Source organism: Salmo salar, chromosome ssa13, assembly GCF_905237065.1.
Source record: "Salmo salar chromosome ssa13, Ssal_v3.1, whole genome shotgun sequence".
Classification (NCBI taxonomy): Eukaryota; Metazoa; Chordata; class Actinopteri; order Salmoniformes; family Salmonidae; genus Salmo; species Salmo salar.
Window position 1 is genome coordinate 65,388,216 of NC_059454.1, and position 9,627 is coordinate 65,397,842.

Genomic DNA, 9,627 nt, shown 5'->3' on the forward strand with positions numbered 1-9,627 from the left:
GGCCTCCCCAGTGGTGCAGCTGTGCAAAATGCGTTGCTTCAGATACCCGTGCCGGCTGCCACCGGGAGACCCATGAGGCGGCTTTTGGTTTTAATTTAGAATCCTCCAATCCACTATATGTAATTATTGGCGGAGAGTCACGTCATATTTTTCGATATACTGTAGGCCTACCGTAGGCACATGAGTCTCACTAGTGTTGAGTAATGTGCTGTTAAAAGTGGTGTAGGTCTTATTTATTTAAAGAGAATATTTTGAAGTTAGAAGCAATTGGATTTTAAGCAATAGCCTACAACTATTTTAGCATAGTTTCACGCTGCTCTGAGACAAGCATGGGGACTGGTCTTGATAAATCAATGAGATTTTTATTTTCACTGAATCTCCGTTTGGGTATTGGTTAGACTAGAATTAGAAAATTAGGGTGCAGAAATGTTATGCTCTTAGTGTAACCTATTTAACTAGGCAAGTAAGTTAAGAACAAATTCTTATTTACAAGGACAGCATACTCCTTCCTCCCCGTCGGGGAATTGAACCTCGGTCTCCCACGTGCCCTGCCCGTATGACACAGGGATTCTTTAGTTAAATACCCCAGTACTGTACTGCCGACCGTCACGTTGTACAGCGCCATATTTTCCGTTCCATCCTAACGAAAACCTAGAGGGTTTTTCTTGGAATAGAAACACCATAATATTAATCAAATGAATTAAGCAAGTACCAGTCAAAAGTTTGGACACACCCACTCATTCCAGGATTTGTCTTTATTTTTACTATTTTCTACATTGTAGAATAATAATGAAGACATCACAACTATGAAATAACACATTTGGAATCAGTTAAGAACAAATTCTTATTTACAAGGACTTCTTACTCCTCCCTCCCCATCGGGGAATTGAACCCCGGTCTCCCATGTGCCTGCATTCTAGTACAGACATGGCCTGCTCTCCCTTATGTAAGGAATTAGGCACTTCCCCATGTTTGCTACAGTATGTATTGTAGGCTATATTTACTTGTCAGACTGCACAGTAGCCTAATAAACAAATGCAGGTGGCTTATATCTTAAATATTTTAAATGCTTTATTATCCAAATGTAAAAGCATATACTATACAGTACTGTATTTATTCATCATCTTTATGCTTTCGTTAATAAAATAATGATAAAAATACTCCTTCAAAATGCAGATGTTGATTTAGTTAGTAATTCATAACGAATTACTATGGGAATAAATATCACTGATTTACAGAAATATTGGAACAAAGTTGTCAAATGAAGGCAAACCATTTAGAATCCTCTAATCCTCTTATGCTTTAGCCTACTCCCGACCGTCACGTTGTACAGCGCCATATTTTCCATTCCATCCTAACAGAAACCCTGAGGGTTTCGTTTTTCTCAAAATAGAAACACCAAAATATTAATCAAATTAATTAAGCCAAATTTCTTAAAATCAATCTCATATATGTTATTACAAAAAAGGTTTTCAATTCTCTGGTAATGCCAATATGGAAGACTATCAAATGCTTCTCAAAGATGCCCTCTGGTGGTCAAACTAGTACTAACTTGCATTAACAGAAAAATTGGCTGACAATGAAATAACTTGTCACAGAATTCTGCATCAGCCTGCAAGGTGTGCTGCAGTATGACACAACTTTTAAAGGAGGAACCACTGTACACATACTAATCAGGGTGAATGGGAACAAGGTGTGCGTAATGAGACAAGACAGTCCGGGGTTGGTGGTAATGAATCCAATTCAGTGATGCCTAGAAGGCCGGTGATATAGACCTCCAGAGCTGGTGAACGGAATCAACCTCAGGAGGCTGAAGAAATTCTGCTTGGACCCTAAGACCCTCACAGACTTCTACAGATGCACCGTAAAGAGCATTCTGTCGGGCTGTATCACTGCCTGGTATGGCAACTGCACCGCCCGCAACCACAGGGCTCTCCAGAGGGTGGTGCGGTCAGCCCAACTTGTCACCGGGGGCACACTGCCTGCCCTCCAGGACATCTACAATGCCCAGTGTCACAGGAAGGCCAAGAAGAACATCAAGCACCTGAGCCACGGCCTGTTCACCCTGCTACCATCTAAATACACATATTTAGCAGATGTTATTGTGGGTGTAGCTAAATGCTTAGAATGAGATGTATCTAATGCTTGGATACTTCAATCTGAGGCACTGGCTTAATCTTATTTTTTAACTTTTATTTTTGGTTTAGTTGGAGACGTGAATCCAACATATAATTTTGTAGCTCTTTACACTCGTACCCATATACAGTTTGAAAATGGCTAGTATGAACACTGATAAGTGTCTAAATTGGAACACAGTGGCTGTACAGTAACATGCTATATATGATATCAGAGCTCAAGGTCTCCGCTTCACAGCACAGTATTGGTTTTGACTGACAGCGGCACTGAATTTGAACGACGCGCGCGACAAGAAGTTGCCCCCATCCCTCACGCTAAATGGGCAACTTTTGCACATTTTTTGTTGTCTGAGTGGAGGAAATGCTGTAAATAAAGAGGACTCACATGTATTTTGAAAGATGGGATATTGAGGATTATAATAAATACCGCTTTGTTGACTACAAGCAAGCCAAACAACAGTCCAAATGTCCACTTCACATTTCCAGATCATAAAACTAATGTAATATACAGGGTCAATATTTATGATGACTATGTTTAATGTACAGTTACAAGATGACATTGCGTGATACCCTGGGTTGTCTTGAACAGAATGAGTCTATGTTTGTCGTATTGTGACGAAATTTGGCGGGGAACACGCATCTGAATGCACTTGTGACTCCATTCTATGCACACCAAAATTACCATCTGCTTCTCTGAATTGCCTTGTGAAAGCGTAACCATGTTCGCAATAGAACACGCTTTCTAATGATGCACACCTGACCAGATTGTGATTTACACTGAGTGTACAAAACATTTGGAACACCTGCTCTTTCTATGACATAGACTAACCAGGTGAATCCAGGTGAAAGCAATGATCCCTTATTGTCACTTAAAACCACTTCAATCAGTGTAGATGAAGGGGAGGAGACAGGTTATAGAAGGATTTTTAAGCCTTGAAACAATTTAGACATGTATTGTGTATGTTGTGCCATTCAGAGGGTGAATGGGCAAGACAAAATATTTAAGTGCCTTTGAACGGGGTATGGTAGTAGGTGCCAGCGCACTGATTTGAGTGTGTCAAGTACTGCAACACTGCTGGGTTTCTGTCGCTCAACAGTTTCTTGTGTCTATCAAGAATGGTCCACTACCCAAAGGACATCCAGGCAACTTGACACAAGTGTTGGAAACATTAGAGTCAACATGGGCCAGCATCCCTGTGGAATGCTTTCGACACCATGCCCCAAAGAATTGAGGCTGTTCTGGGGGCAAAAGTGGGTGCAAGTCAATATTAGGAAGGTGTTCCTAATGTTTTGTACACTCAGTGTATAATGGACCATTTTTGTAATGCGTAAACAACAGTAATTGTGTGACGTCAGGGATGCAGGGTTATGTTCCAAACAAAACAACTACAAGTCTGCTTGCTTTAGCTCCTCAACAGCACAGCTAGGATACCTCAAAATAGCACCTTATAATTTAAGACTCTTCTTTGGATCATAAAAGTGCATTGAAATTACATAGGAACTGTGCACATTTTGGAGAGGTGTGTGGCCACTTGGAGTCACCAGTTAGACCTGTCACTCAAACCCTTGTCATTTTTTTGTGTCATGTTTTTGTGTTATGTTGCACCTACCCCAACATCTTCATTAATATTCTTATTATGTTACTGAATGGATCCAGAATATTTTCTGATTTTAGTTATCAACAAATGTGGTGAAATGTACGATAAATGTAAAATGCCCATAAAATCAACAGTGTAATGTTTGGATTAACTCTTGTCAGATTTACTGTTTTGTCCTCATTTTTTGTCTATTCATTTTTACATGGCCTCCAAATTGTTCCCTTTTAATTTCTACCATGCTTATGCATATGCTTTTCATATTTCTTCTGTAAGAAACATTTCTGTTTAGCCCAATCCATATAGGCCAATTCCCAGTAGTGTAAGGGTTAACTTGAAGACAAGTTAATAGGCTATTTAATGTATTGCAAAAGTGATATTTTATTGTTTTTGGTTGTCAATGCAACCAAATACAAATATTTGAAGAAGATATTTCGTCCCACTGACTTAGCTTGGATTTCATTCCAAATTTGATATGTTGGATTCACATCCCCATCTCAACCAAAAATGTAATTTAAAGAATTGGACTAAATCCAATCAAATCAAGCTTTAAATGTACTTCAAAGTTGGATTTGATTTAGTCCTGTTATTTAACTTCGATTTTTGGTTGAGATGGAGACGTGAATAGAACATATATATTATTCATTTGTAGACAAACTGGAATTAGCCAGACTAAGTCAGTCGCATAGATGGAACTATTCTTTAACTTCGGTTTTTGGTTGAGATAGAGAAGTGAATCCAGCATATCAATTATTAATTTGTAGACAAACTGGATATTGAATTGCATCAACATTTGAAGGTCTTCTGCTTGGATTGGACTAAATCAAGTCAAATACATTTTGATTTGATTTAGTCCTATTCTTTAACTTAGATTTTTGGTTGAGATGAAGACATTAATTATTAACTTGAAGATTACATTTGAAATCAACCAAAGCTTGAAACGCTATGTATTGTATTGCCTGTTTTTAGTTAAACCCTGGGTTGAATTGAAATAATAGCTGTTGATGACTTTGCAAATGGAAATGCAGTACACTACCATAAAGGCCTGATTGGTGGAGTGCTGCAGAGATGGTTGTCCTTCTGGAAGGTTTTCCCATCACCACAAAGGATCTCTGGAGCTATTTTAGAGTGACCAAAGCATGGAGAGCGTGGAGATGAAGTAACTCTCCTTCAAGACCGCTTTACTGGTCGCCCTTACTTCTGCAAAGTGAATGAGTGAGCTGCACACTGTCAGTTCACCATTCGTGCCTACAGTTTGCCCAGGGTTTTTCCAAGGTTTTCTTTTTGCCTAACCCCGACTTTAACCCTAAGTTCAGCAACAAATACAATTTTCTCACCTTGCAGATTGTGGCTTTCCACCCACCACCCTACACTTCTACGGAAGAAAAGCATCTCCACTGTTTGTGTCCATTTCTCCCAGTGTGAAAATATTCCCAGTTCAATAATTACATGCGCATCTCTTTATGTGGATGGCTGAGCTCGTGTGGATGTTTCTCTCACACCCTCCCTCGACCTCAAAAAACTGTTCTGTGGACACCCGCATTTGCTTCATACATCTGCCAGTCAGTGGTGACCAGGATTATTAACTCTGACCAATCAGAAGCTTGTTGAGGCGTGAGGTCAGCATATAAATACCCGGACTCGCGTGTCAAAGTGCTTAAGGTTGATGTGAGGAGCGATATTTTTGCGATTGCAAAGACTTGGGCGTGAGGTTTTCGATTGACAGTGCATATATTTGTTGGTTTGTTAATTAATTAGCTAGCTATACAAACAAGTTAACTGCACTCCTTTGAGAAGAAGCCATCTCGACCAGTTTACAGCTAATTATGCTAGTTAGCTAGCTAAATCAAGGGCGAGTTGGTGTGAGAAACACCTGCACGAGCTCAGCCATCCACACAGATGAGCATGCAATTATTGACTGGGATCATTTTCACGCTGCAAATGTTTTACAACATGACTTCACAATCAGAACGACTGGGAATTATTTCACGCTGGGCACTTCCCTGCAAGGGGAGAACGCTCTCTCGTCAACGGTTATCACATTGTATTGTGGCCTATAATAGCAGCCTCTCGGAGGGCCTGAGGCTAAAAATAAATGAATGCAATATAAATATAGGACAAAACACACATCACAACAAGAGAGACAACACTACATAAAGAGAGACCTAAAACAACAACATAGGAAGGCAGCAACACATGACAACACAGCATGGTAGCAACACAACATAACAACAACATGGTAGCAACACAACATGGTAGCAGACAAAACATGGTACAAACATTATTGGGCACAGTCAACAGCACAAAGGTCAAGAAGGTATAGATAACAATACATCACACAAAGCAGACACAACTGTCAGTAAGAGTGTCCATGATTGAGTCTTTGAATGAGAGATTGAGATAAAACTGTCCAGTTTGAGTGTTTGTTGCAGCTCATTCCAGTCGCTAGCTGCAGCGAAATGAAAAGAGGAGCGACCCAGGGATGTGTGTGCTTTGGGGAACTTAATCAGAATGTGACTGGCAGAACGGGTGTTGTATGTGGAGGATGAGGGCTGCAGTAGATATCTCAGATAGGGGGAATGAGGCCTAAGAGGGTTTTATAAATAAGCATCAACCAGTGGGTCTTGCGACTGGTATACAGAGATGACCAGTTTACAGAGGAGTATAGAGTGCAGTGATGTGTCCTATAAGGATCATTGGTGGCAAATCTGATGGCCGAATGGTAAAGAACATCTAGCCGCTCGAGAGCACCCTTACCTACCGATCTATAAATTATGTCTCCGTAATCTAGCATGGGTAGGATGGTCATCTGAATCAGGGTTAGTTTGGCAGCTGGAGTGAAAGAGGAGCGATTACGATAGAGGAAACCAAGTCTAGATTTAACTTTAGCTTGCAGCTTTGATATGTGCTGAGAGAAGGACAGTGCACCGTCTAGCCATACTCCCAAGTACTTGTACGAGGTGATTACCTCAAGCTCTAAATCCTCAGAGGTAGTAATAACACCTGTGGGAAGAGGGGCATTCTTCTTACCAAACCACATTACCTTTGATTTGAAGGTGTTCAGAACAAGGTTAAGGGTAGAGAAAGCTTGTTGGACACTAAGAAAGCTTTATTGTAGAGCCTTTAACACAAAATATGGGGAGGGGCCAGCTGACTATAAGACTGCATATAAATGGATGAGAGAGCTTCCTGCTGCCTGAGCTATGTTGTTGATGTAAATCGAGAAGAGCATGGGGCCTAGGATTGATCCTTGTGATACTCCCTTGGTGACAGGCAGTGGCTGAGACAGTAGATTTTCTGACTTTATACACTGCACTCTTTGAGATAGGTAGTTAGCAAACCAGGCCAAAGACCCCTCAGAGACCCCAATACTCCTTAGCCGGCCCACAAGAATCAAATGGTCTGCCGTATCAAAAGCTTTGGCCAAGTCAATAAAAATAGCAGCACAATATTGCTTAGAATCAAGGGCAATGGTGACATCATTGAGGACCTTTAAGGTTTCAGTGACACATCCATAACCTGAGTGGAAACCAGATTGCATACCCGAGAGAATACTATAGAAAGCCAGTCAGTTGATTATTGACAAGTTTTTCCAACACTTTTGATAAACAGGGCAAAATAGAAATAGTCCTATAATAGACAATGCCTCCGTGCACAAAGCGAGGTCAATACAGAAATGGTTTGTCGAGATCGGTGTGGAAGAACTTGACTGGCCTGCACAAAGCCCTGACCTCAACCCCATCGAACACCTTTGGGATGAATTGGAACACCGACTGTTAGCCAGGCCTCATCGCCCAACATCACTAATGCTCTTGTGGCTGAATGGAAACAAGTCCCGACAGCATTGTTCCAACATCTAGTGGAAAGCCTTCCCAGAAGAGTGGAGGCAGTTTTGCAGCAAAGAGGAGACCAACTATTAATGCTCATGATTTTGGAATGAGATGTTCGATGAGCAGGTGTCCACATACTTTTGGTCATGTAGTGTATCTCACTCATAATATCAGAGAACGAGCTTAACCTTGAGTTCTCATGGCAACCGTTATGTAATGGCTGAGACAGAACAGACACCGATATCAATCCGTCATCGATAGACATGTTTTATAGTGGTTTGTCAGCACATCAAAGTAAGCTGGGTTTTGTTGTCTCCAGTGTGTATCTACCTGACTGTGGGATTCTCCTAAAGCACCCGCAGGATATGTCTATACAAGTTTGTTTGTATCATATGCGAACTTGGCATGGCCTGGTGGGTAGACATCAGGGCTATATGAAACATTAGATATAGCTATAAAAAAATGTGTCTCCATAACATCCCATTGTGCTTTCACAGTGAAGCTGAACCTACAGAGATCAGTGATATCTGGGGCCTGTTCATTCCCAGTGGTGAGATTGCACTCTCCTTCTGACTCGTGTCTATGTGCCCCATCAGATAAGAGTAGGAATCATGGGAGGCTAGCAAGTCCTTGCCTTCAGAAAGTATTCACATCCCTGCCTGGATGAAATTGATATTTTTCTCTCACCCATCTACACGCAACACCCCATAATGACAGTAATTTTTGTTGTTGAAATTTCTGCACATTTATTGAAAATGAAATACAGAAATATCTAATTGACATAAGTATTCACAACCCTGAGTCAATACATTTTAGAATCAACTTTGGCAGCGATTGCAGCTGGATTGTACAATATTTGCACATTATATATTTTTAAATTCTTCAAGCTCTGTCAAGTTGATTGCTGATCATTGCTAGACAGCCATTTTCAAGTCTTGCCATAGATTTTCAAGCAGATTTAAGTAAAAACTGTAACTAGGCCACTCAGGAACATTAAATGTCGTTTTTGTAAGCAACTTCAGTGTATATTAGGCCTTGTGTTTTAGGTTATTGTCCTCCTGAAAGGTGCGTTTGTCTCCCAGTCTCTGTTGGAAAGCAGACTGAACCAGGTTTTTCTCTAGGATTTTGCCTCTACTTAGCTGTATTACGTAATTTTTTTATCCCCAAAAACTCCCTAGTCCTTGCCGATGATAAGCATTCCCATAACATGATGTAGCCACCACCATGCTTGAAAATATGGATTGTGTTACTCAGTAATGTGTTGTATTGGATTTGCTCCAAATATAACACTTTGTTATCAAGACAAAAAGTTCATTTCTTAGCCGAATTGTTTGCAGTTTGACTTTAGTGCCTTATTGCCAGCAGGATGTATGTTTTGGCTTATTCTGTACAGGCTTCCTTCTTTTCACACTGTCATTTAGGTTAGTATTGTGGAGTAGCTACAATGTTATTGATCCAATCTCAGTTCTCTCCTAACACAGCCATTAAACTATGTAACATTTAAAGTCACAATTGGCCTCATGGTGAAATCCCTGAGCAGTTTCCTTCCTCTCTGGCAACTGAGTTAGGAAGGATGCCTGTATCTTTGTAGTGACTGGGTGTATTGATACATCATAAAAATAATAACTTCACCATGCTCAGTGGGATATTCTGTGTCTGCTTTTTTTTACCCATATACCAATAGGTGCCCTTCTTTGCAAAGCATTGGACAATCTCCCTGGTCTTTGTGGTTGAATCTATGTTTGAAATTCACTGCTCGGCTGAGAGATCTTACAGATAATTATATGTGTGGGGTACAGAGATGAGGTAGTTATTCAAAATTCATGTTAAACACTATTATGAGGAAAAAGTCAATGGTATGTAAATGCTTTCTGAGGGCACAGTCATGTGAAATCACTTGTTCAGGCTTGCCATTCCCTTATTTTATATTGGGCACATTAAGGCAATGTAAACTTCCCTCTCCTTCCTACACACACACACACACACACACACACACACACACACACACACACACACACACACACACACACACACACACACACACACACACACACACACACACACACA